Source organism: Castor canadensis, chromosome 7, assembly GCF_047511655.1.
Source record: "Castor canadensis chromosome 7, mCasCan1.hap1v2, whole genome shotgun sequence".
Taxonomy (NCBI): Eukaryota; Metazoa; Chordata; class Mammalia; order Rodentia; family Castoridae; genus Castor; species Castor canadensis.
In genome coordinates, this window is record NC_133392.1 from 15,139,772 (window position 1) to 15,165,754 (window position 25,983).

Genomic DNA, 25,983 nt, shown 5'->3' on the forward strand with positions numbered 1-25,983 from the left:
CTCTTTTTTTAGTGGAGTGAGGGGATAAGTACTGGGGTTTACCTTCAGGACCTCATGCTTGCTAGCCCTTTTTGCTCTAGTCATTTTTCAGATAGGGTCTTACGCTTTTCCCTGGGCCAACCTGGGACCACAGTCCTCCTGCCTATCCTCCTGCATAGCCACAATGACAGACACACACCATCACATTCAGCTTATTTGTTGAGATGGTAGTCTTGCTAACTTTTTGCTCAGGCTAGCCTCAGACTACAATCCTCCTGATCTCTGCTTCCCAAGTAGCTGAAATTACAGGTGTGAGCCAGTGCAATCCTCCCCCTTCTCCATGTACAGTGTAAACCCTGCAAGCCTCCACACAATCTTAGTGGCCAAATACTGTTTCTGTTCCATTACATATGAGGAAATTGAGGTGTGGAGAGGTGAAGTAAGGCTTACCACTAAGAGGTGGTAAACACAGGACATAAACCCAGGCACATCAACTCAACGGCCCTGCTTTTAACTTCTACATGAAGCCTTAGCTTTCATTATTTGAGATGTGTTTTTAGATTCCTCTCTATAGAGCTTTTAAAAAAAAAGATATATTTTTAAAAACAGATATTCCTAAAGACTAGCATATTAAATTGGTACTCGTTTAGGTTAGCTGCTTTTTGTCACTCAAAGGCCGTGTTGCTTCAGGAAGGCCAAGTGGGATATGGGTGAGGGAGCACTGGCATAGCTAGTGGCCTCTTGTGGTAGACAGTTACAGAGAGTCTCTGAATGACAGGCAGAGGTCTGAAGGGCTGAACTTGAGGGCTAAACACGGGCCCAGCACAAGGCTATGTCTTGATGGGGTAGATTAATTGCAAACATGGCTCAAATTTTTCTTGCCTTCTTGCCCCTTGTAAAGTGACTTTGCAGTTCCTCCATCCAGAAATGCCACCTACTTCTCCACCCATGAATTAGGGCTGGCCTTGTGATGTGCTTTGGCCAGTATGACACAGTGCCAGTGACCCATCTGTGGAGACAGTACTGAACCCAGGTCTTGTGGGACCTTGAGTGTTTCTTCCCTCTCCTAGAGCTGGCCACTGCTACTTACACATGATCTGCTGGCTGTTTGGGGTAAGACATGGTGCAGAACAGAGCTCAGTTGTCCCAATGGAAGCCATCCTAGAGGAGCAAGGCCCAGCTGACCTGAAAGAGGATTGCATGGATGAGCCTGGCTCAGACTAGAAGGAGCATCCAGTGCAGAGCAGCTCAAATTACCAACACCAAAAATTGTGAGCCACAGAAATGGAGGAGGTTGTCAGCCACTGAGGGTGGAGCAACCAGTAACACAACAATAGCTATTTGATCCAGCAGGTGGGGAGGAAGGTTGGGAAATAGGTGAATGCAGGAACAGGGTGGGGGTGAGGGGCAGGCTGGAGAGGCCCAGGCTTAGGCCCCTGATGGTGTCAGTACTGCCCAGGTGCAAGGGGCATGGCAGCAGGAGAGAAAAGCTGGGATCTGTGGCTCATCTTTCTTCTAACTGGATGGACTTCAAGGACCTAAGACCCTCTTCAAGGTGAACAGAACCAATTCTTGTGCTGCTCTGGGGTGGCTCTGGGTGGGCTGCCCAAAGTGGGATGGGTGAGAAAAGACTGCAGTGACTCCTGCTTTCCACATGTGCCAGGAGCAGCTAACTCCAATTCAATCTCCTGACTGCAGACTTGTATCAGATCAAACCCCAGGGGTAAGACCTGCCAAATATGCTAAACAGGGGCTACAGGAGGCCAGGGACACTACCAGTGACACATTCACACATTCGAGACATGTTTCCTGCAATTAGTGGAATGGAACGTGCTGGTCTCGTGAGCAACAGGATCAAAGAAAGAGGCTTGCAGGTGCCCCTCTCAACGTCATCTGCTGTCACTGGCCTCTTCTCAGGGGTACAGTATTCCAACAGAAAGAGCTATGAAGATGAATCAATGGACTTGAACTTGCCACTTGGTTGCAGTGCCCTGCAGCCCATGGGCGGGGGGGCCTGTAGGGAGCTATGGCATGGGGAGTGCATGGGTACAGCTCTTAAGAGCAGTAGAAACACCTGCCACAATCCTCATTTGTCTTCAGCCATTGACTGCTGGGGATGGAAGGTAGAGGTTGGGGTGAGCCAGCCTTCACTGGGTACCACCCTCAACCTCCTTGTTCTTCTGAATCCCCTGTGGACAGATAGTCCCATAGAGCCCCACCTTCATGGCCCTGCCCACTCCCAGACAGCAAGAAACCCAAACCAACCAAATTAAATAGATACTCACTCATCTAATGGAGTCAGACAGACTGAATTGAAATCTTGGATCAGCCAGATATTAGATAGGAGTGACTACGGAGAAGTCACTTCTCAGCGTCTGTCTTTCTTATCTACCAAATGGTTTTGAAGACAGCAGTCCCTTGCCTCCTGGGGCCATGGTGTAGTACAGGTGGCATGCTCAGTACAGGGCAAACTCAGTAAACCCACACTCAGTAAGAGGTGCTGTCATTTTTATCATTTGTGTACTCACTGGGCACTGGCTGAGGGCAGTGGCCCCATAGGCAGGGAACACATAAAATGTGGTTCCTACTCAGGAAGGCAGGAGGAGTTGCAATTCCAGTCTGAAGGCTGTCTGCTGACAGACTGCCTTTTTGTTTGGAAAGTTAGTCATTTTCTATTAAGGCCATCGAGTGATTGAATGTGGCCCACCCATATAATGGACGGAATCTGCTTTACTCAAAGTTCCCCAATTTAAGTGGCAATCTCATTAAAAAAAAAAAAACTTCAAAGAAACATCTAGAATAATGTTGACCAAATATTTGGATACTGCAGCCTGGACAGGTTGACACATAAAAGTAAGCATCACAGGGCTATATTTGTTAAGTAACAACAGTAATCCAACTGCAATGAACTGCACCAGCCAGTAGGGATAGTGACGTGAAGATGTGGTCCTCACCCTCCAGAAGGTTACAGAAATAAAATGAGAACATTCACAGAGCTTAACTCATAGATAGATAATAAGGGCTAAATGGAAGGGGGAAAAAAATCACATTTTTTGGCAACCAGCAACAAGCCTGGTAGAATAGGTGCCCAGAGTAGCATCACACATTAAGATGGAAATAGCAAATCAGCACCAGGCGGTATTTTTCTAGATGACGAAAATCATCTTATTTTCAGAGCAATTGCACGTGCTAAGCCATTGCTATAGCCATCCCCTGGTACAATGTAAGGAGCCCTCACCCAAGAGAGATTTACTGCCATAAAAAATACTGCCCTGCTGGCCAGGGAAGCCGCAGTGCCTGCTGTACCCGTGGGAGGCCCGCTGCCCGCAGCCACACACACCAGTCTAAGTAGGATTATTAAAACATAAATCCCCATCGCTTCTCTCCCTCTCATTGGGCCAAAGCATCACCATGTTCATTAGTGGGAAATGTGAGGTTATATAATCTAATTTTTATAACTCTCCAAGGAGACTGGGTCATACATTAGCCTGAGATTTCAACCTTTAAAGATAAGGGGAATGTCATTTTTATTAAAAAGGACCACAAAGCGTAATGAAAATTATTACCCCAAATAGGCAAAATAACCCAGAATCCACAGAAAAGAGTGCATGTAATTCTCTCTAACACTGTGGTCTCTAAAGCTGGAATGCATATTAAGCAGCTCAAGGGCATTTGCCTGGGCTATTGGAGTGGCACCTGAGCCTGCACGTGGACCCAGGGCGGTGTGGTGCTGGGAATATCTGTGACTAGGTGGTAGGAAGTTGCACTCACTGCCTGGGCTGAGGAAGGGGTAGACCCTGAGTCCGCCCCAGCTCTCCTCACCATGTAGCTCACAGGGTAGGGGAGAGGATGGGCCCCTGCAAGGGATCAAGACCTCAAAGTGCAAGTGATACAGTCTCTTCTCCTTACCCAGATCCTGCCCCCTAGCCTGCTGTGGGTTGCAGGTGTAGAGAGAAGTGTGTCCAGGGTAAGAGGCTACCTAGACGTGGCCTCTGAGGCATCCACAGATGTCACCTGCACTTGTTCTGTCTACTCACAGGTTTAAGGGATCCCATAACAGGTTTAATGACACCCCAACTGTATACAGAACTATGTACACTATGGGTGGCCAGGATGTTCTTGACTTACGTAGTTTCTAGAGTTCCTAGAAAACACTGAAGAATCAAACCTTTTTACCTTCCAAGGCAAACTGCTGGTTTCCCTGGTGTTCCCAATCACTGGACTAGCATGCTACTAGGCAACCCCACCATGCTGTAGTGTATGGATTCATTCCCACCTAGGCTGCTCCCCTCTATCTGTGCTTGCCTCCTGAGCCCCAACCCTGCAAACAGGGCTTGAATTCTGTCTGGCTCTTCACCCACTCCCAGTGCACTGGCCTCTCCTTTGTCCTTGCCTACCCGCCTTTGACAGTGTCCTGCTCTGTGAGTAGAATCTTTTCCTAAGTGGGTCCCTTTGCCTACCTTTCCCCTCTCTGAACATGCCTGCAACTCTGCTTTGGGTATGAAGGGGTGGACTGCCCATGGCTTGTCTCCTTGGGGCACCCAGCACTCAGAACAGCACCCAGCCTCATCAAACAGGTCTCAGCCACTGCCTATCCATCAGAATCCATTACCAAAATTGTGCTGCAAAATTGTACAAATGGCAAGTGAGGGAAGAAGCCACACTTCTTAAAATTCAGTTTCCGGTATGGCCAATGATGCTAGAGATAGCTCCACCCCACCTAGACTAAGCATGGAGAAGTTCAAAGAGAAGAAGGAATGGAAGTCTAAAGACACACTGGACCCCAGCCTCTCACTCTTCTTACCCCAGAGCTGCTCAAGCAGGAAGTGCTGCCTGAGCAGATGTAAATCTTTCTTGCCAATTTCCTGGGCAGTGTGATGCACTTTTCACCAAGGACACATGGGTGGCAATTATGTTTGAGAGTGGCTATTACGGGCAGGCTCAGCCTTTTAAGTTTTCAGAAGTGCGTATGTCTTTATTTCATGCCATATGGACTTCCTGCTCTTTTGTTCTGCATATTTAAAATCCCATTTTCTAGCTTATCTATTTGAAGTACGTTTAAACCATTGAAATAGTCAGGACATCAAGCAAAACTATGCATGCAGTTTCTGATCAATACCCCCACTGAGGGAAGCGCTTAAGCAAGGTTGACTTATGCTCTGATCTCAGAGCAAACCCAAGCAGGACTCATTCAAGAACATTCTAGACCTTCTCTGCTCTAATTTCATAAAATACTGAATTTCAGACTTCTGCTGAAACACAGAAACAAATGTTTATAAACAGGTTGTCCTAATTTGGAAAGTGCGTTTCCTTTAGATACAATTAAATTTTGAAATAGTACACCCTGATGTACAAGGTAAAAAGTCATCCTAAGAGAATGATTGTCATTGGGATTTTAATAACTTCTTTGCCACAAAGAGCTTCAGGCCCTGGAGATAGACTTTGGAAATAAATATTAACGGAGACGTGGGTGTTAAGCAAAACCTCATGTTATCTTTGCAAAATGCCCATAGTAAAACCAGCATTTAAAAAAAATGACTCAGTGCTTTAAAACAGGTCTGGATAGAGGACTTATGGCTTAATTAGAACTGTCTCCACCACTCACTTAGTCCAGGAGACATATTTTCTGCCCGTGTGGTCTGATTGGGATGATATTAATTTTTTATATTGTGTGCATGCATAAGGGAATGTCCTCTCTTTCTATAATATTCCAGTTCCCATTAGTGCTACTTCTGAATAAAATGCTCAGATTTGAAAATGCCCCTTTGAGGCATGCAGGACAGACAGCAGCTCTTTGCTAATCTGTAACAGATCTTCGCTTACAATTCCAAACCAGAAAAGCATTGACGTTGCAAGACAACTGTTGGGAAGTTACTAAAAGCAGACTTCTGATGTGCAGATGTCAGCCCCAATAGACCCTCAGGACAAGGAGCTCTCCCACAAATGATGGAGCCCACAGGGAAGATGGCATCATTCACCCAGAGTAAAGGAAGGTCTTTGGGGGGTCATGGAGTCCTCAGAGTGGCAGGGGAGAGGAAGGAAGAGTGACTTCTGAACCTCAGTTCTGGATTGGTGGGTCACAGAATGTTCCCAAATGAAGAACTGGAAGCACATTTAGTTGTAACTTATGTAAGTGATTGGCCAGTTCCCCTAATAGTTCCTTGGGAAAAAAAAAACAACCATGAACAGTGGAAGAAGAAATGCCAATCTTGGGCAGGAAACAATTGAGAGTCTCAATGGAGATGTGAGAAAGAATGGAAGTTGGTTATTTTCCTAATGGGGCAAGAAAGTATTCTTCATCCAGCTATGACTGTTCAAACAGCCATCCTAATTGTTATTGAAAATCAGAGGACTCATTGGTCTCTTGAGAGACACTGTTGTCAAGTTTTAGATCTAAACAAATGGGCATGGTTTTGTCAGTTCGATAGATATCTGCCTAACTTTAGTGACAGATTTTGAAAAAATATGTTTACTCTCTGGATTTTCTTTTTAATTCTCAACCATTTTTTTCTGCTTCTGAATAAGCAACAGATATTAGAATCAAAAATTCACTTCAAAACCCCTTGAAAAACCGAGTGCATTTTACTTGTATTGAGTTTCTAATAACTAAAGCTCTCTGTTAATACAAGTAGAAAAATATTAAAATCAAAATCATTTTATACTAAAATATCCCATTATTTCTTCTCATCGTCAACCCCCTTCATTCTACTTTATAGTCTTTATTATAATAAGCACAAGAAGATATAAGATGTGAAAGCAAGAAATTCTGGTTCCAGAGAGGCAATTGCATTTCCAGGCCTAAAGAATTGATCATCTACTTTTCGTATTCACGCTGTTCAAACTCATATTGGTCTTTCTAATTTTAACAGTGAAAGTCAGCTTGGAAAGAATGATTTCATGCATATTTCCACAATATGTTAACAATTCCAACTGTGAGTAGTCAACAGTTATAGCACACATCATAGTCATTGAGACGGCATTAAGAGGAGATCATTATGAATGGAAAAAATATATTATTTGTGTCTAATAACAGAGAACAGGGTGGAACTCATGAGAACACATGTTTCATAATTGAGCTCTCATTTTGAAGATTAATTGTTCAGTGACAGCTGTCTGAGACACACTCTTGTCACTGATGGAAAATAGCCCCTCTGGAGCCTTGAGCCCTGGGTAGACAGTAAAGCAAGACTGAGGAGCCCAACACTGTAGTTTTGCAGGGATCTTGAGTCATGGTTCTGTCTCAAATTGAATATTCCTTCCTCAGAAATTCACTCTCCCACCAGATTCTTAGGGCTATGTTCCCCTAAAGAGTAGTTTGTGTCCCAAAAGTGGCAGGCAAAATCATTTTAGGTGAGACAGATGTGAATTTTATTTTAATCACCACATAGTTACTTTCTTGTGCATTATTAAAGATACAATTAACACACCCACATGTAATTTTAGAGGTAGAATTACATATAATAAAGCAAAGAAACAAAAGTCAGCCAATTAAAGTAAATGCAGAAACTAACAGTAAGCCAATGATGGTATAGGAGTTACTCAGACCTGGCAAAAGACATGAAGATAGTTTGAAAATGACTGAGGTTTGGAAACCATGCTGTGAAACTTTGTCACTTCCCAGAAGGACAGGACAGAGCCTTGACTCCTTTCACTGGAAGAGAGGGTTGGGCTAGGGAGAGAAGGCTTCAATTGCATATATCCAACATCAAATTGAATTCAGATACATCAGTGGTCTCTGGTGGGCTTAAAAACAAAACGAGTTACCATTCACAGGGTTGTCAACATATGCGCCTCAAAATTATAAGCCAGACTTCTTTTGGCAAAAAATAGGAAAAGGCAGAAGCTAAACAATGTATGCATCTTTGACTTCTATGCTTTACTAGTCTCCCAAGCCCTGCTTCCAAGAATCCTGCTCTCTGTGATCCAGGACTCTGCAGTGGTAACAATGACTGAACTGCAGAGGGCCAGGCCCTGTTCTAAGTCCTTCACCCCAATTATCTCATCTGAGTGTCCAATACTCCCAGAGTTCACCATTTTAAAGATGAAGAAACTGAGTCAGAGAGCTAACAGTTGGCACCCAGGTCCCAGAGGTGGCCTCCTAACTGTTACAAATATTATACTACCTTGAACTTGGTCTCACACAGTGATAATCTTTCATTAAATACTCTGAACAGTGGGAATTCACAGTGAAGCCCAAATTCAGACAGCCTGAGCTAGGATCAGAGAGGGTGTGTAAGCATTCTCTTTTCTCACCTTTGCTGGCCCTTTCTCCTCAAGGTTGAAGCCCTGTTTGAGCAGACATTGTAAAGAAAAGAGTGAAAATGCTGCCTACCAAAAGAGAGATGTCTGTAGGAAACTGATGGGTAATTGTAGTCTTTCTTTTTTATTTAAATTTCTAGTAAGATTCACAATAGCCAAGTTATGGAAACAGCCAAGATGCCCCAGCACTGACGAATGGATTAAGAAAATGTGGTATCTATACACAATGGAACTTTATGCAGCCATGAAGAAGAACGAAATGTTATCATTCGCTGGTAAATGGATGGAATTGGAGAACATCATTCTGAGTGAGGTTAGCCTGGCTCAAAAGACCAAAAATCGTAATGTTCTCCCTCATATGTGGACATTAGATCAAGGGCAAACACAACAAGGGGATTGGACTATGAGCACATGATAAAAGCGAGAGCACACAAGGGAGGGGTGAGGATAGGTAAGACACCTAAAAAACTAGCTAGCATTCGTTGCCCTTAATGCAGAGAAACTAAAGCAGATACCTTAAAGCAACTGAGGCCAATAGGAAAAGGGGACCAGGAACTAGAGAAAAGGTTAGATCAAAAAGGATTAACCTAGAAGGTAACACCCACGCACAGGAAATCAATGTGAGTCAATGCCCTGTATAGCTATCCTTATCTCAACCAGCAAAACCCCTTGTTCCTTCCTATTATTGCTTATACTCTCTCTACAACAAAATTAGAAATAAGGGCAAAATAGTTTCTGCTGGGTATTGAGGGGGGGAGCGGGAGGGGGTGGAGTGGGTGGTAAGGGAGGGGGTGGGGGCAGGGGGGAGAAATGAACCAAGCCTTGTATGCACATATGAATAATAAAAGAAAAATGAAAAAAAAAATTTCTAGTAAGGAAGAAATTTAATATTGGGTGGTAGCATGATAGAAAAATGTTTGACCATTATGTCCCAACTCCATCAGGAAAATGAAACACCTTTAGCCTTTTATTTTTTTTTCAAACTTGATCTTCTCCCGTAGGCTCCATCAGTTCAAGAGCAGATGTGCCTTATGAGAAAACATGATTTAGGAGGGCCCACACATCATTTCTCAGCTTTCCTCAGCTTTTCCCAAAGAGCGCGCCTGTTAGGATGCACAGAGGTGATTTTTCAAATCTACTGTCAAATTACCTATGAGAATGACTCCTCTTTCCAAGGTCTTTGAAGAATATTTGGTATCACTGAAGGATGCATCCTAATGATAGGGATAGTAAAAGAACTCCACTCTCTTTTTAGAGTTATTATGAGAATTAATCAAATGCTAAACTCAGATAATAAGAAAAATATGCACTCTGTGAAGAGGCATCCACTATTGAGATGGGCGTGCCTTGAGGCTTCATGTTAGTTCTGCTTTGGTGCTGAGGATGGTTCATGCCAAGTTTCTGATGTGCACATTGTGAAGCTGCTAGGCCAAAGGCCCTGGGTGTGCTTCCAGGTTACAATAAACCCTGCTAAGCTGGCTTACAGGAAACATGCTGTGGTTTTCGTGAGAACACGACACAAAACTGTCACAAGGAAACACTAGTAGTGAAATCTCCTTCCCCTGGTCAGAATAAAGGCATGAATAAACACTGAAAAAACACACACACACAGATTGTGTAGTTAAAATAGCCTGGCAGAGACTTCCTAAGACCAAGCAGCTCAAAAATCCAAATTGAGCAACTTTTGACACTGGGATCTCCCATTTTCTTCCTCCATTTCTACTATCTATGTCAGCTCAGCACCAATCTATGCAAACCCAGAAACACCTGATCATTCCCCAGAGATTTGGGGGTTGATCACGAGGATGGGCAGGGGTGGAGAGCATGACCAAGTTCATGACTCTAAGTCTTCTTCTTTAGGGCAGCTGACTGATACCCTACAGACTGTCATTAAAAGCCCCTATACCATTCAGGTTGGAGTTTCAGGACTGTAACAGACCCTAGAATACAGATTCTCAAATTCATGGGCTAAGAAAATTCAAAGCCAGTATTAACCTGGGTCTCCTCGGGTATCACTGCTCCCCTGGTGACCAACACAGAATAAGAGCTTCCCAGCCTCATTCTGTCTATTTAGTGGTAACTGACATTGACCAGGCTCTTCCTGAGCACTGTTCAGCCAGGCACTGTGCTAGCAACTTTGGTGAGTTCTCTTATTCCTTCTTAACAGCAAAGATTCTCATTTTACAGGGGAGGACACTGTGGCTGGAAGTGGCCACCTGCCAGAAGACACATAGGCAAGGCCAGGCCAGGCAGGGGGGCAGAGCAGCAGATTCCAGAGCTCATACTGTCAATCCTGGCTAGTTCAAGTACAGCTGAAGTTAAGCATGTGAGGTTGGTGCTGATAACCATCATCTGCTGTTATGTCCTTCAGGAAGGACTCACACCAAGGGCAAAGCTGACCTGAATAACATGCTTTTTCATTCATTAAATCTGAAAATATATGAACGCCTCTGTGAACATGACCTAGTTCTGAATACTCAAATAGTGCAGAGAACAAAAGAAATAAGCTTCTGTTCTAGTGAATGGTGGCAGATAGACAAAACACAAATAAGATATTCAGTGATTACTATCGAAAATAACACACACATCAGGATTGGGGGAGTGGTTTTCTTTCATAAAAAAGTGGTCAGGGAAGTCCTTGTTTATGAGTACACCAAGGAGAGACCGGAAGGAAGTGAGAGAAGAAAACAACACACAGGATACTCAGCGCAGAGTACTCCAGACAATGGCACAGTAAGTATGAAGCCTCTAAGCAGGAGTATGCTTGGAGAATATCAGAGAAAGGTGGCTGAGTGTAGGGGAGATGGGGCAGTAGGCTTCTGATGACCTGTCACTCGCTCAGCCACACTTTGGGCACCTGCTCTGAGCTGCAGTGCCTGGGGGAAACACAAAGATGCAATCTCAGCCTTTAATAAGTGAATAATCCCATTGGCCAATCAGCATCCAAAAACTGGAGGAATTACCTGAGCCCAAAGGAAAAATAAGTGCAAATGAGCTGTTAGGGGAAGACAGAGGAATCAGGAGAGATATACATGAATATCTTAGAAGCCTGGGAGCTTCTAAGACAATATAAGAAGTGCAAATGTTCCTTGGCCTTCAAGAATGGCAGGACTCAAATCAGTAGAGAAATGGGGGAAGGTTTGTTGGGCATGCAGCACACATGCCTGGCACACAGAAGATACTCAGCAAACACTGGTTGCACAGACAATAAATTAATCAATGAATCAGAGAAGTTGTAGGAAGCAAAACTGGAAGGTTGACTGAGGTCATACCTTACAGAAGTTTAATACCACCCTCCATGACTTTGTAGAGAATTATGGCATTCTTGTTCATTTTGACCTTAAGAACAATTGTTAACATGTTATATTCATTACTTTTTGATGGCTGTGGCAAATTATTGAGAGAATAACTTAAAGGAGGAAAGATTTATTTTGGCTCACAATTTCAGAGGGTTCAGTCAACCAGTTGCTTGGCTCCATGTGTTGGAACTTCATGGTGGTAGGGAGAATGTAGTGGAGGAACGGTTAGGAAGTGGGAGGGGAGAAAGAGAGAAGAAGAAGGAGGAGGAGGAAGAGAGGAGGAAGGGGAAGGACCAGGGATAAGATACCCCTACAAATGCCCCCAGCCAGTTCCCTTCTCCCAAATTTTCCAGAATTTCACAAAATAATACCACTTGCTGGTACCAAACATCAACACATAAGACTGTGAAAGTTATTTCATATTCAATCCATAACATATACTATGCAAATTGAAATCTTATTTTTCTTAATTAGCAAATATTGCATAGGTTGCTAAACCTAAAAAAACATATTCAGTACAGGGGTTTAAATTTTTCTTTCATTGGCTTTGACCCAACTGTCTTAATAAGACTTGTCTATAAAACTTGTGATTAAATTGCATTTTTCAGAAAGAATTGAGAGGCAAGGCAGGCCCCCAGCTCTTATAGCAAAGAAACTCAAGAATTTGTAGATAATTGCCTCAGTAAGTCCAGATTCCCGCTAATGTTAGTGGTGCGTGTCAGTGTAAATTTTAAGTGGTAATGGACCTATTTTATTTTTGGAAAATATGTGTAGTATTTTAACATAATTCTATTGCATCAAAGCACTTGAAAGAGACTAGTAAATTACTTCTCGTTGGAAGGGGAAATTTTTTTTTTCATTTTTCTTTTATTATTCATATGTGCATACAAGGCTTGGTTCATTTCTCCCCCCTGCCCCCACCCCCTCCCTTACCACCCACTCCCCCCTCCCTCTCCCCCACCAATACCCAGCAGAAACTATTTTGCCCTTATTTCTAATTTTGTTGTAGAGAGAGTATAAGCAATAATAGGAAGGAACAAGGGTTTTTGCTGGTTGAGATAAGGATAGCTATACATGGCATTGACTCACATTGATTTCCTGTGCGTGGGTGTTACCTTCTAGGTTAATTCTTTTTGATCTAACCTTTTCTCTAGTACCTGTTCCCCTTTTCCTATTGGCCTCAGTTGCTTTAAGGTATCTGCTTTAGTTTCTCTGCGTTAAGGACAACAAATGCTAGCTAGTTTTTTAGGTGTCTTACCTATCCTCACCCCTCCCTTGTGTGCTCTTGCTTTTATCATGTGCTCATAGTCCAATCCCCTTGTTGTGTTTACCCTTGATCTAATGTCCACATATGAGGGAGAACATACGATTTTTGGTTTTTTGAGCCAGGCTAACCTCACTCAGAATGATGTTCTCCAATTCCATCCATTTACCAGCGAATGATAACATTTCGTTCTTCTTCATGTAGACTAGTACAACCACTCTGGAAAAAAATTTGGAGGCTACTTAAAAAGCTGGACATCGATCTACCATTTGATCCAGCAATACCACTCTTGGGGATATACCCAAAAGACTGTTACTCCAGAGGCACCTGCACACCCATGTTTATTGCGGCACTATTCACAATAGCCAAGTTATGGAAACAGCCAAGATGCCCCAGCACTGACGAATGGATTAAGAAAATGTGGTATCTATACACAATGGAAGGGGAAATTTTGCTTTTGTTGTGTTAAACATCTCAGGATAAGTGAGTTGTTCTATTTTCCCATGCAGAACCAAGGCAGCATGTACACTTTAGAAACGGACATCCACATTAATTGTCAGGAGAATCAGTTTTGATGTGAAATTGCAATTTGGACTGAAGACCAATATCTTGCATGTCATATTAAATAAAACATCATATAAAGCTTAGGAGATGTGGGATAGAGGGAGAAAAAATCTGAGAAAATTTAGCAGAGTCACAGTGCTAGTTAAACTCAAGACAGAAGCTAAGTTCCCAAGACACTGTATTATGGCCTATTGCTTCTGAAAATGAATGCATAAACAAGTGAAATTAAGCCACCACAGGGCTAGGAACTATTATAGGAAAAAGTGATTTGTTTATTTGATCAACAAAACTCTCTAACAGCAGTATCTGCACTGCAAGAGGTAATTCACAATCAACATCACTTGGTACAGTTGCCGAATTTATTTAAAAATTTTAAAAAGTCATCTACTTCTTTTGTCAACTTTTTCTAGAAAAAAATCCAAGGTTGAGAATTTCAGGCTTGGGGGATAGTGTGATACTAGCAACTGCATTTAGTTGACTTCCCATTACTATAACACATGGCTGAGACAATAAACTTATATAGGAGAAAGATTTACTTTCGGTGGATTCAGCCTATTAGTTGACCCAATTGCTTGGGACCTGTCAAGGTAGCACCTTGTGGTAAGAGTGCTAAGAGTGTGTGGATGGAGCAAATTATCCACCTCATGCTGTGATGTGAAAGAAAGAGAGGGAAAAGAAACTGGTGTCTCACAATCCTCTTTAAGGTCATGCCCCAATGACTTAAAACCTCTCACTAGGCCCTACTTCCTAAAGATTTCCACCGGCTCCTGTTAGCCCCAAGCTAAGGAACAAGCCTTTAACACATTGGCTTTTGGGGGACATTCCAGATCCAAACTATAGCATCAATGCAAAGAGAAAATTCAGAGAGCGCTTTATCTTCCACCAAACTCACTGCCTGAGAGATTTTCTCCACCCAACCCCCCTAGATGATAACTCAATGCACACTGTTTCAAAGGCTGTGGTGTGAGGTATGACACTTTTCTCATCTCTTGCATAATTCTGAAACACACTCCCTCTTAGGCAGCCAGTCATGGTGTGGCACTTCTCATACCCTGTTCTGTCCTACTCCATTGCTTTGCTTCCACACACCTGGAAATAAAGGCCCCACTGCTGATGGAAAGCTTGGCCTGCTTGGGAAGATTACACAGTTCCATTTTTTTTAAAAGCACATAAAAGGCCAATAAATGGGGACCTCTCCGCTTCCCCTCAGGACAATGACTCAAGCCCAAACCCTGGAGAGACAATTTGATGGATTTCCAGGAGATTAGAGCTGATGTGATGGATCCCCAGAACTAGTTTGGGATGGAAATGGGCATAGTTCCTGTGTTCTAAAGACTTTATCTTCAGACATTCAAAAGGAGGAAGAAAAACTTGACTGATCTCTCTGATGACTGCATTATTAAAACTTTCTATCTCCCACAATTCCATTTCTCTCTTAGTCTAGTGACCTTTTTTATTGGATGGTAAAGAGAGCCTCATTGCCTTAAACTTATGATCCATTACCTCAATTTAGTATTCTATTTACTCAAAAACATATCTATTGCCCAGACCCTCTGGCAATATGTTGGAAATACAGATGGGAAAAATACTCTTATCAACCTAAATGTTCAGTTTAAAAAATAGCCCAAAGCATTATCTAGCAGAAACAATCAGACACCATAGGCAATGTGTTGTATTCCAGGCAAAACAAGGTCAAGAAAATGGGAAGGTGGCCAGGAATGGGGTTTCTTATGTTTTCCGAGGACACAGGTAAAGTTCAAGTACAGAGGGTACCAAGTTAAAGGCAAGGGTTGACCCCATGTGGGTAAATATTCATTTTCTAATTCTCTTCTCCTTGATGCAATTGTTCCATTTACATACTGGCTCTGATGAATTATCATAATGGCTCAGAATGGCATGAGAATGCTTGCAACATGTATTTATAGAAGGCTAATTTATTCCTCATATACTCTACAGGGAAGAGGGCTTGATTGATGGTGTGTAAATCCATAAATGAGAATGAGTAGCTTTCTTTTTCCTTCTGATGGAAAATCTGCATGCTTTAGTGAAGCTGACCTATGCAGTCAGAAGCTCCAGGTAGAAAAATACAACTTGTAAAGTCCAGGCCTTCACAAGAATATCTTCTGTGGACTCTAAAACTTGGAAATGTGTGATTTTCAACTCAGTTCAGTTGAACTTTTGGTGACCTCAGAGAGAGAGAGGCAGTGGTTGGGGATCATCATAACATCCAGGTCTAAGGGAACCATGATCTTCAAGGGTGGCAATGAGGAAAAGAAACCAAAGAATCAGAACTCCTAGAGTCTGTCAAGCCTCTATTCAGCATCAGCTTTGACAAGCAGTTCTCAAGTTTTTAAGCACCTGTGGTAGGAGGTGTTGTGAAAACAAAACTCTGTGGTTTTCATCCTCGCTCCCTTGATGATTATAGACTCAGAGACAAACCTGCTGAAGTTTTCATGGCTTTTTACTTTTCCCTGAATTAAGATTTGGCAACAAACTAGGGAAGGACATTTATCAAGACCCTTCTGATCTTAGAAGAGCTATATTTACACTTTTGATTTAATTGAATGGGCAACTGTCCATATCATGTTAGGATTTAAGAAGCAATCACTAGTCAAGAGAAAAGACATTTTTGACAAAAAATGAGATCTATTCTCAGGGTTTTGGGGGGGTAGGAGCAGTAATTGGACTAAGGATTGAACTCCAGGCCTCATTCTTGTTAAGAAGGTAAGTGCTCTAACACTTAAATCACACTCCCAGTCATTCTGCTTCTTCTTTTTTTTTTTTAAGTTTGTTTTTGAGATAGAGTCTCACGCTAACTTTGCCAGGGCTGGTCTCAAATTGCCATCCCCCTTTCCCAACTTCTACCTCCTGAGTAGCTAGAATTATAAACATGAGCACACAACACCCGGCCCTATTCTAGATTTAAAGAAAATTCAAGAGTACAATTAATGGTGAAAAAGAAGGAAGGAGGGAGGGAGGAAGGAAGGGAGGAAAGGAGGAAGGGAAAGAGGGAGAAAGAAAGGAAGGAAGGAGGGAAGGGAGGGAAAAATGAAAGAAAGAAGACAGAGAAGGAGGGAAAGAAGGAAGGAGCTGGTTCCAAATACCAGGAGTTCTAAATGCAATGGTATGGGGAGAAAAAAATTGAGATGCAAACTAGTCACTAACCAGGGTTTATAACGGAGCAGAATTCTCTTTTAGACTACTAGGTGACAACACACTAGTTTAGAATGTTGACCTGGGATTCTGTGTCTAGAGATGAAGTCTTTACAATGGACATCACTCCCACAGATAAGGTTAGTCCTGAGACCAGGTAAGGTTAAGTCTTGGCCATCCATTCAAGGTGTAATTAAAGCTAAAGCAGACACATCCTTCAGAGGAAAAGAGCACTAACATCAGGATCTCTTCATAGAGTAGGTGCGTTTAAAGTTCTGCACCAAGAAAAAGAGTTCAATGTTCCTCCCTTGAGTCAAGAGTGGTCCTGTGCCTCCATGACCAACAGAAAGCTGTGGAAGGGACACTAGGCCAATTCTGGGCCTCACCTTTTAAGAACTGGTTGCCACTGATTCCTTCCTTTTGGAAAATATGTGTTTGAGGTAGGCTGAGCCACCAAGTGCAAAGTCTGTTTACCCTGATGAAGAGAACACATGGAGACACTGCACAGAGGGAGAGAGAACGTGAGACCACATAGAGAGAGACAGGCCCCGCTCCCAGCACCCCAGCTGGCATCCAGATGACTTAAGCCCCATTTTACTGCAACTGCTTAAAGGACCCAAGTAGGACCATCAAAAACTTCCAAGCGAACTTAGTGAAACTACACAGTATAGGATAAAAGAAAATAATTGCTTTAAGCTACTAAGTTTTGGGTTAATTTGTTAAACAACAATGGACATCTAAAACACAGGAGCATCTGAAATTTTGTGTTTTTACTTTCATTCATTGATTTGTCTAACAAATACTTGTGAGTGCCTGCAACATCGCAGACACTCAGCAGTTGCTGAAAATCAACAGGAATATGACATACCTGGTTTCTTCTCTCTTGGAGCCTTCCAGCACCAGACAGAGCCATTGTCTTCAAACCAGCAATTAAAACCCATGGATGATGCAGGGGTTAGGGTTAGAATGCTGTGGAAGGAGAAACAAAATATACAAAATATATGGCACCAATAAAAAATTACCAAGCATGGAAAGAACCGGAAAGAAGCAACCCATAGTGAGGAGAAAGACCAAAAACAGAAAAAGACTCAGAAATGGCATGGATTATAGAATTTTTAAAAAGGATAATAATTATATTCCATGACAAGGACAGCCATGGAATGTGTAAAAGACCCAAACTAAGCTACCAGAAATAAAAAGTATAATGAAATGGAAAATCCACTGGTTAGTATTCATAGCATTGGTGTTAACATTAGACAATACAGAAGAGATTAGTGACCTTGAAGACAGACCAATAGGAAATACCCAAAATGAAGCACACAGAAAGAAAAAAAAGGCTAAGCCAAAACAATGTAACGAACAGTGATAGCATCAAGTTATCTGAGTAAATAAAAGAAACAGGTGGAAAGTTTGAAGAAATGATCATCAATTTTCCCCAAATGAGTTGAAATCTATGAACTCCCTGATTCAATAAGCTCAGGCCCCCAAAATATATAAGTATATATTATTAATGTATATTATTGTGCATATAAATGTATATGTGTATATATAATACACCAATATATATCATAATCAGGTTTTTTATTTAAATTATTTAAATAGCTAGCTTAAAAGAAGTTATTTTTAAAAATCTTGAAACCAGAAGAAGGAAAAAAATGCAGAGGAAAAATAGTAAGAATAACAGCAAATTTCCTGTTGGAAGCTCGAGAGTAAAGCCACCCAGAGACATTGTATTGACATCTATGAAGGCTCGGAGGGTAGCAGTGAGACTCTCAAAATAAAATTCTATATCCACCAAAAATAGCACTCAAAGATGAAGATGAGAAGCTAAGTCAGCTTAAAAAAAATCTCACATTTTCTGGCTCCATAATTTTTTTTGTTGTCCAGAGTTTATACACCAGTTCTAAAACTTATATGGAAATGCAAAGGACCTAGAACAGCCAAAACAACTTTGAATAAGAGCAAAGCTGGATAATTCACATTAAATTATTTCAAAACTTATTATAAAGTTACAATAATTTCAACAGTTTGGCGATTATATAAAATGGACTTATAGAGCGGTGTAACAGGCTAGAGTCCGGTAAAGGCCTACTTGGTGTATTTGATTCTAATTCAGTGTTTGAGTATGGGGAAGGGGATGAGAGAGTGTGATAGTGGGGATGAACTTAATCAAGGTGTTGTGACATATATGGAAATGTGGCAATGAAACTTCACTGTACAACTAACATATGCTAACAAAAATGTTCAAAAAATAAAAATGTCCTTGAAAACTTTTGGTTTGTCTTAATAAGTTGCCTTATCAAAAGTCGTATACATTTGTAAAGTGTGTCCTAGTCCCTGTACCTTTATCAATGGTGGATATTTCTTATTTTGCCAGATGAATAGATAATGTTGGGAACTCACTGTTTTAAATTGGCATTTCTTTGTTTACTAGTGAGAGTGAACATTTTATCATATGGTTTTTGGATAATTGCTAAATATTTAAAAACTTCCATCCATTTTTATATTGTAATAGTTATCTTTTTCCTATTAATTTGTAAGAGTTCTTTATGCATTAAAAATATTCACTTTTGACTAGGCACTGGTGGCTCACACCTATAATCCTAGCTACTTGGAAGGTTGAGATCGGAGATCAGGAGAATTATGGTTCAAGGCCAGCCGAGGCAAATAGTACATGAGAACCCCATCTCCAAAATAACCAGAGCAAAATGGATTGGATATGTGGCTCAAGCAGTAGAGCACCTGTTTTGTAAGCCAGAAGTCCCAAGTTCAAATCTCAGTCCCACCAAAAAAATATTAATGGGCCTATCATCAAAATAAACATGATCTTTTAGACAAATGTTGCTGGAATAGCTGGATAGCAATATAGAAAAAAAGATTTCAGCCCTCACAACATATACAAAAATTCATTCAGAATGGATCATAGCCCTAAAATAAATGCTAAAACTGTAAAACTTTTAGAAAAAAAAGATGAGAGAAGAATATAAGTGACCTTGTGTCTTAGAAAGATTTCTTAAACAGGATAGAAAAGGCACAAAGTAAAATAGAAATGCAATCAATAAATTTGGCTTTATCAAATCTGAGGTGTCTTTATTTATTTATTTTTGGGGGGGTTTGGTTCACATTTATTCTAGGATGAGTGCTCCTTTTTGTTTTTTTTTTTCCTTTTTCTTTTATTATTCATATGTGCATACAAGGCTTGGTTCATTTCTCCCCCCTGCCCCCACCCCCTCCCTTACCACCCACTCCACCCCCTCCCGCTCCCCCCCCAATACCCAGCAGAAACTATTTTGCCCTTATTTCTAATTTTGTTGTAGAGAGAGTATAAGCAATAATAGGAAGGAACAAGGGGTTTTGCTGGTTGAGATAAGGATAGCTATACAGGGCATTGACTCACATTGATTTCCTGTGCGTGGGTGTTAACTTCTAGGTTAATTCTCCTTGAACTGACCTTTTCTCTAGTACCTGTTTCCCTTTTCCTGTTGGCCTCAGTTGCTTTTAAGGTATCTGCTTTAGTTTCTCTGAGTTGAGGGCAACAAATGCTAGCTAATTTTTTAGGTGTCTTACCTATCCTCACCCCTCCCTTGTGTGCTCCCACTTTTATCATGTGCTCATAGTCCAATCCCCTTGTTGTGTTTGCCCTTGATCTAATGTCCACATATGAGGGAGAACATACAATTTTTGGTCTTTTGGGCCAGGCTAACCTCACTCAGAATGATGTTCTCCAATTCCATCCATTTACCAGCAAATGATAACATTTCGTTCTTCTTCATGGCTGCAGAGAATTCCATTGTGTATAGATACCACATTTTCTTAAACCATTCGTCAGTGGTGGGGCATCTTGGCTGTTTCCATAACTTGGCTATTGTGAATAGTGCCGCAATAAACATGGGTGTGCAGGTGCCTCTGGAGTAACAGTCTTTTGGGTATATCCCCAAGAGTGGTATTACTGGATCAAATGGTAGATTGATGTCTAGCTTTTTAAGTAGCCTCCAAATTTTTTTCCAGAGGGGTTGTACTAGTCTACATTCCCACCAACAGTGTAAGAGGGTTCCTTTTTCCCCGCATCCTCGCCAACACCTGTTGTTGGTGGTGTTGCTAATGATGGCTATTCTAACAGGGGTGAGGTGGAATCTTATCGTGGTTTTAATTTGCATTTCCTTTATTACTAGAGATGGTGAGCATTTTTTCATGTGTTTTCTAGACATTTGAATTTCTTCTTTTGAGGAAGTTCTGTTTAGTTCACTTGCCCATTTCTTTATTGGTTCATTAGTTTTGGTAGAATTTAGTTTTTTAAGTTCCCTATATATTCTGGTTATCAGTCCTTTGTCTGATGTATAGTTGGCAAGTATTTTCTCCCGCTCTGTGGGTGTTCTCTTCAGTTTAGAGACCATTTCTTTTGATGAACAGAAGCTTTTTAGCTTTATGAGGTCCCATTTATCTATGCTATCTCTTAGTTGCTGTGCTGCTGGGGTTTCCTGGAGAAAGTTCTTGCCTATACCTACTAACTCCAGAGTATTTCCTACTCTTTCTTGTATCAACTTAAGAGTTTGGGGTCTGATATTAAGATCCTTGATCCATTTTGAGTTAATCTTGGTATAGGGTGATATACATGGATCTAGTTTCAGTTTTTGCAGACTGCTAACCAGTTTTCCCAGCAGTTTTTGTTGAAGAGGCTGCTATTTCTCCATCGTATATTTTTAGCTCCTTTGTCAAAGATAAGTTGCTTATAGTTGTGTGGCTTCATATCTGGATCCTCTATTCTGTTCCACTGGTCTTCATGTCTGTTTTTGTGCCAGTACCATGCTGTTTTTATTGTTATTGCTTTGTAACATAGTTTGAAGTCAGGTATTGTGATACCTCCTGCATTGTTCTTTTGACTGAGTATTGCCTTGGCTACTCGTGGCCTCTTGTGTTTCCATATAAATTTAACAGTAGATTTTTCAATCTCTTTAATGAATGTCATTGGAATTTTGATGGGAATTTCATTAAACATGTAGATTACTTTTGGGAGTATCGACATTTTTACTATGTTGATTCTACCAATCCATGAGCATGGGAGATCTCTCCACTTTCTATAGTCTTCCTCAATCTCTTCCTTCAGAAGTTTATAGTTTTCCTTGTAGAGGTCTTTCACATCTTTTGTTAGGTTTACACCTAGGTATTTGATTTTTTTTGAGGCTATTGTAAATGGAATTGTTTTCATACATTCTTTTTCCGTTTGCTCATTGTTAGTGTATAGAAATGCTAATGATTTTTCTATGTTGATTTTATATCCTGCTACTTTGCTATAGCTATTGATGATGTCTAGAAGCTTCTGAGTAGAGTTTTTTGGGTCTTTAAGGTATAGGATCATGTCATCTGCAAATAGGGATATTTTGACAGTTTCTTTACCTATTTGTATTCCTTTTATTCCTTCTTCTTGCCTAATTGCTCTGGCTAGGAATTCCAGTACTATGTTGAATAGGAGTAGAGATAGTGGGCATCCTTGTCTGGTTCCTGATTTTAGAGGGAATGGTTTCAGTTTTTCTCCGTTAATGATAATGCTGGCTGTAGGTTTGTCATATATGGCTTTTATAATGTTGAGGAACTTTCCTTCTATTCCTAGTTTTCTTAGAGCTTTTATCATGAAATGATGTTGTATCTTATCAAAGGCTTTTTCTGCATCTATTGAGATGATCAAGTGGTTTTTGTCTTTGCTTCTGTTAATGTGGTTTATTACGTTTATTGATTTTCGTATGTTGAACCACCCCTGCATCCCTGGGATGAAGCCTACTTGGTCGTGGTGAATAATCTTTTTGATGTGTTGCTGAATTCGGTTTGCCATTATTTTGTTGAGGATTTTTGCAACAATGTTCATTAAGGAGATTGGCCTATAGTTCTCCTTTTTGGAGGTGTCTTTGCCTGGTTTTGGGATAAGTGTAATACTGGCTTCATAAAATGTGTTTGGCAGTTTTCCTTCCCTTTCTATTTCATGGAACAGTTTAAGGAGGGTTGGTATCAGTTCTTCTTTAAAGGTCTGATAGAATTCATCAGAGAATCCATCAGGTCCTGGACTTTTCTTTTTGGGGAGACTCTTGATTGCTGCTTCCATTTCATTTTGTGTTATTGGTCTATTCAGGTGATTAATTTCCTCTTGGCTCAGTTTTGGATGATCATAGGTACCTAGAAATCTGTCCATTTCTTTTAGATTTTCAAATTTATTTGAATATAGGTTCTCAAAGTAGTCTCTGATGATTTCCTGGACTTTCATGGTGTTTGTTGTTATCTCCCCTTTTGCATTCCTAATCTGCTAATTTGGGTTTTTTCTCTCCTCATTTTAGTTAGGTTTGCCAGGGGTCTATCGATCTTGTTTATTTTTTCAAAGAACCAACTTTTTGTTTCATTAATTCTTTGTATGGTTTGTTTGGTTTCTATTTCGTTGATTTCAGCTCTTATTTTTATTATTTCTCTCCTATTTGTTTTGGGATTTGCTTGTTCTTGTTTTTCTAGGAGTTTGAGATGTATCATTAGGTCATTGATTTGGGATCTTTCAATCTTTTTAATATATGCACTCATGGCTATAAACTTTCCTCTCAAGACTGCCTTGCCTGTGTCCCATAGGTTCCGGTAGGTTGTGTTTTCATTTTCATTGACTTCCAGGAACTTTTTAATTTCCTCTTTTATTGCATCGATGATCCATTCTTCATTAAGTAATGAGTTATTTAGTTTCCAGCTGTTTGCATGTTTTTTGTCTTTACTTTTGTTGTTGAGTTCTACTTTTTCTGCATTGTGGTCAGATAGTATGCACGGTATTATTTCTATTTTCTTATATTTGCTGAGGCTTGCTTTGTGCCCTAGGATATGATCTATTTTGGAGAAGGTTCCATGGGCTGCTGAGAAGAATGTATATTGTGTAGAGGTTGGATGAAATGTTCTGTAGACATCTACTAGGTCCACTTGATCTATTGCATATTTTAGATCTTGGATTTCTTTATTGAGTTTTTGTTTGGATGACCTATGTATTGATGATAATGGGGTGTTAAAGTCTCCCACAACCACTGTGTTGGCGTTTATATATGCTTTTAGGTCTTTCAGGGTATGTTTGATGAAATTGGGTGCGTTGACATTGGGTGCGTACAGATTGATGATTCTTATTTCCTTTTGGTCTATTTCCCCTTTTATTAGTATGGAATGTCCTTCTTTATCTCGTTTGATCAATGTAGGTTTGAAGTCTACTTTGTCAGAGATAAGTATTGCTACTCCTGCCTGTTTTCGGGGGCCATTGGCTTGGTAAATCTTCTTCCAGCCTTTCATCCTAAGCATATGCTTATTTCTGTCAGTGAGATGAGTCTCCTGTAAGCAACAAATTGTTGGATCTTCTTTTTTAATCCATTTTGTCAAATGGTGTCTTTTGATGGGTGAATTAAGTCCATTAACATTAAGCATTAGTACTGATAGGTATGTGGTGATTCCTGCCATTTAGTTGTCTTAGTTGTTTGAAGGTTTGATTGTGTGTACCTAACTTGATGTTACTCTCTACTGTCTTGCTTTTTCTTTTCCTGTGGTTTGGTGCTGCCTGCCTTTTCATGGTTAAGTTGGGTGTCACTTTCTGTGTGCAGAATCCCTTGCAGAATCTTTTGTAGTGGTGGCTTTGTGGTCACATATTGTTTTAGTTTCTGCTTATCATGGAAGACTTTTATTGTTCCATCTATTTTGAATGATAGTTTTGCTAAGTAAATTATCCTGGGGTTGAAGTTATTTTCATTCAGTGCCCGGAAGATCTCACCCCACGCTCTTCTTGCTTTTAATGTTTCTGTTGAGAAGTCTGCTGTGATTTTGATGGGTTTACCTTTGTATGTTACTTGTTTTTTCTCTCTTACAGCCTTCAATATTCTTTCCTTAGTTTCTGAACTTGTTGTTTTAATGATGATATGTTGTGGGGTAGTTCTATTTTGATCTGGTCTGTTTGGTGTCCTGGAAGCCTCTTGCATCTGTATGGGAATATCTTTCTCTAGATTTGGGAAATTTTCCGTTATTATTTTGTTGAATATACTAAGTGTTCCCTTCGCTTGCACCTCGTCTCCTTCTTCGATGCCCATGATTCTCAATTTTGGTCTTTTGATGGAGTCAGTGAGTTCTTGCATTTTCTTTTCACAGGTGTTGAGTTGTTTAATTGATAGTTCTTCAGTTTTTCCTTTAATTACCATTTCATCTTCAAGTTCTGAGATTCTGTCTTCTGTTTGTTCTATTCTGCTGAGTTGGCCTTCTGTTTTGTTTTTGTTTTGCAGTTCTGTTTTGTTCTTTTTTCTGAGGTTTTCCATATCCTGGCTGTTTTCCTCTTTAATGTTGTCTATTTTTGACCTGAGTTCATTTATCCATTTATTCATTGTGTTCTCTCTTTCACTTTGGTGTTTATACAGTGCTTCTATGGTTTCCTTTATTTCTTCTTTTGCTTTTTCAAATTCTCTATTTTTGTTGTCTTGGAATTTCTTGAGTGTCTCCTGTACATTTTGGTTGACCATATCCAGTATCATCTCTATAAAATTCTCATTGAGTACCTGTAGTATGTCTTTTTTTAAATTATTCTTGTGGGCTTCATTGGGTCCTTTGGCGTAGTTTATCTTCATTTTGTTGGAGTCTGGATCTGAGTTTCTGTTCTCTTCATTCCCCTCTGGTTCCTGTACTAATTTTTTGCTGTGGGGAAACTGGTTTCCCTGTTTTTTCTGTCTTCCCGTCATTGTCGTTGGTGTTGTTACTGTCCCTGTACTGTGTGCAATTAAGTATTTTCTAGCTTGTAATAATAACAATGGTAATACTTAGAATGGAAGGGTGAGCTGAGATGGAAAGCAAGAAGTTAAAGAAAAGGGAAAAACAAATATACAGACAAGGGGGAGAAAGCAGAACAAGGTATCAGACAAGAGAGTTTCAAAGGTATAAACAGGGAGTGTTAGTGTACTAATTGACAGTAAGCTGAACAGACATGAGAGAGACAGAGAGAGGATTGAAAATCAAAGATAAAAAAATAAAAAATAAGTAAATGAAAGAAATATCTATATATAAAAATGAATTAAAATAAAATGGAAAATAGAAAATTAAAAAAAACCCAAAAAACAAAAAACAAAAAATTTCCAAATTTATATGCAATGTAGTTTCAGTCTTAATAATTTGGGTGTCTGTCTCAATCTCCAGTCCTGGAGTTGGTGCCTCAGATGTTGTTCTGTAGTTGTCTCATCAAAGGGGATGCATAAAGTAGAACAAAACTACACACTCACATACACACACACACACACACACACACACACACAAAAAAAGCCCCACCAAGTGTCCCAAGTTCAAATGCAATACAGTTTCAGTAAGTTTTTCGGCTTGCAGGTGTTAATTCGGTTGTTTTCTCATCAAAGGTAGGGAGAAAAAGAAAAAAAAAGAGTCTAGAGACCGTTCTGAGAGTGGTATCTGCAACTGTGGCTTGCCTGCCTGCTGCTC

At 40.5% G+C, this 25,983-nt stretch overlaps 1 long non-coding RNA gene across 2 annotated transcripts in view; it reads right to left on the minus strand.

Annotated features, from left to right (window-relative positions):
• LOC141424745 (uncharacterized) overlaps nucleotides 1-25,983 on the minus strand; it is a 64,511-nt gene that overhangs the window by 25,779 nt on the left and 12,749 nt on the right. For both annotated transcript variants that reach the window (XR_012449624.1, XR_012449623.1), the window contains exons 2-3: nucleotides 17,387-17,487; nucleotides 1,070-1,164 (exon numbers count right to left, since the gene is read on the minus strand). This is a non-coding gene — a long non-coding RNA (uncharacterized lncRNA). The remainder of the gene's footprint in view (nucleotides 1-1,069; nucleotides 1,165-17,386; nucleotides 17,488-25,983) is intronic.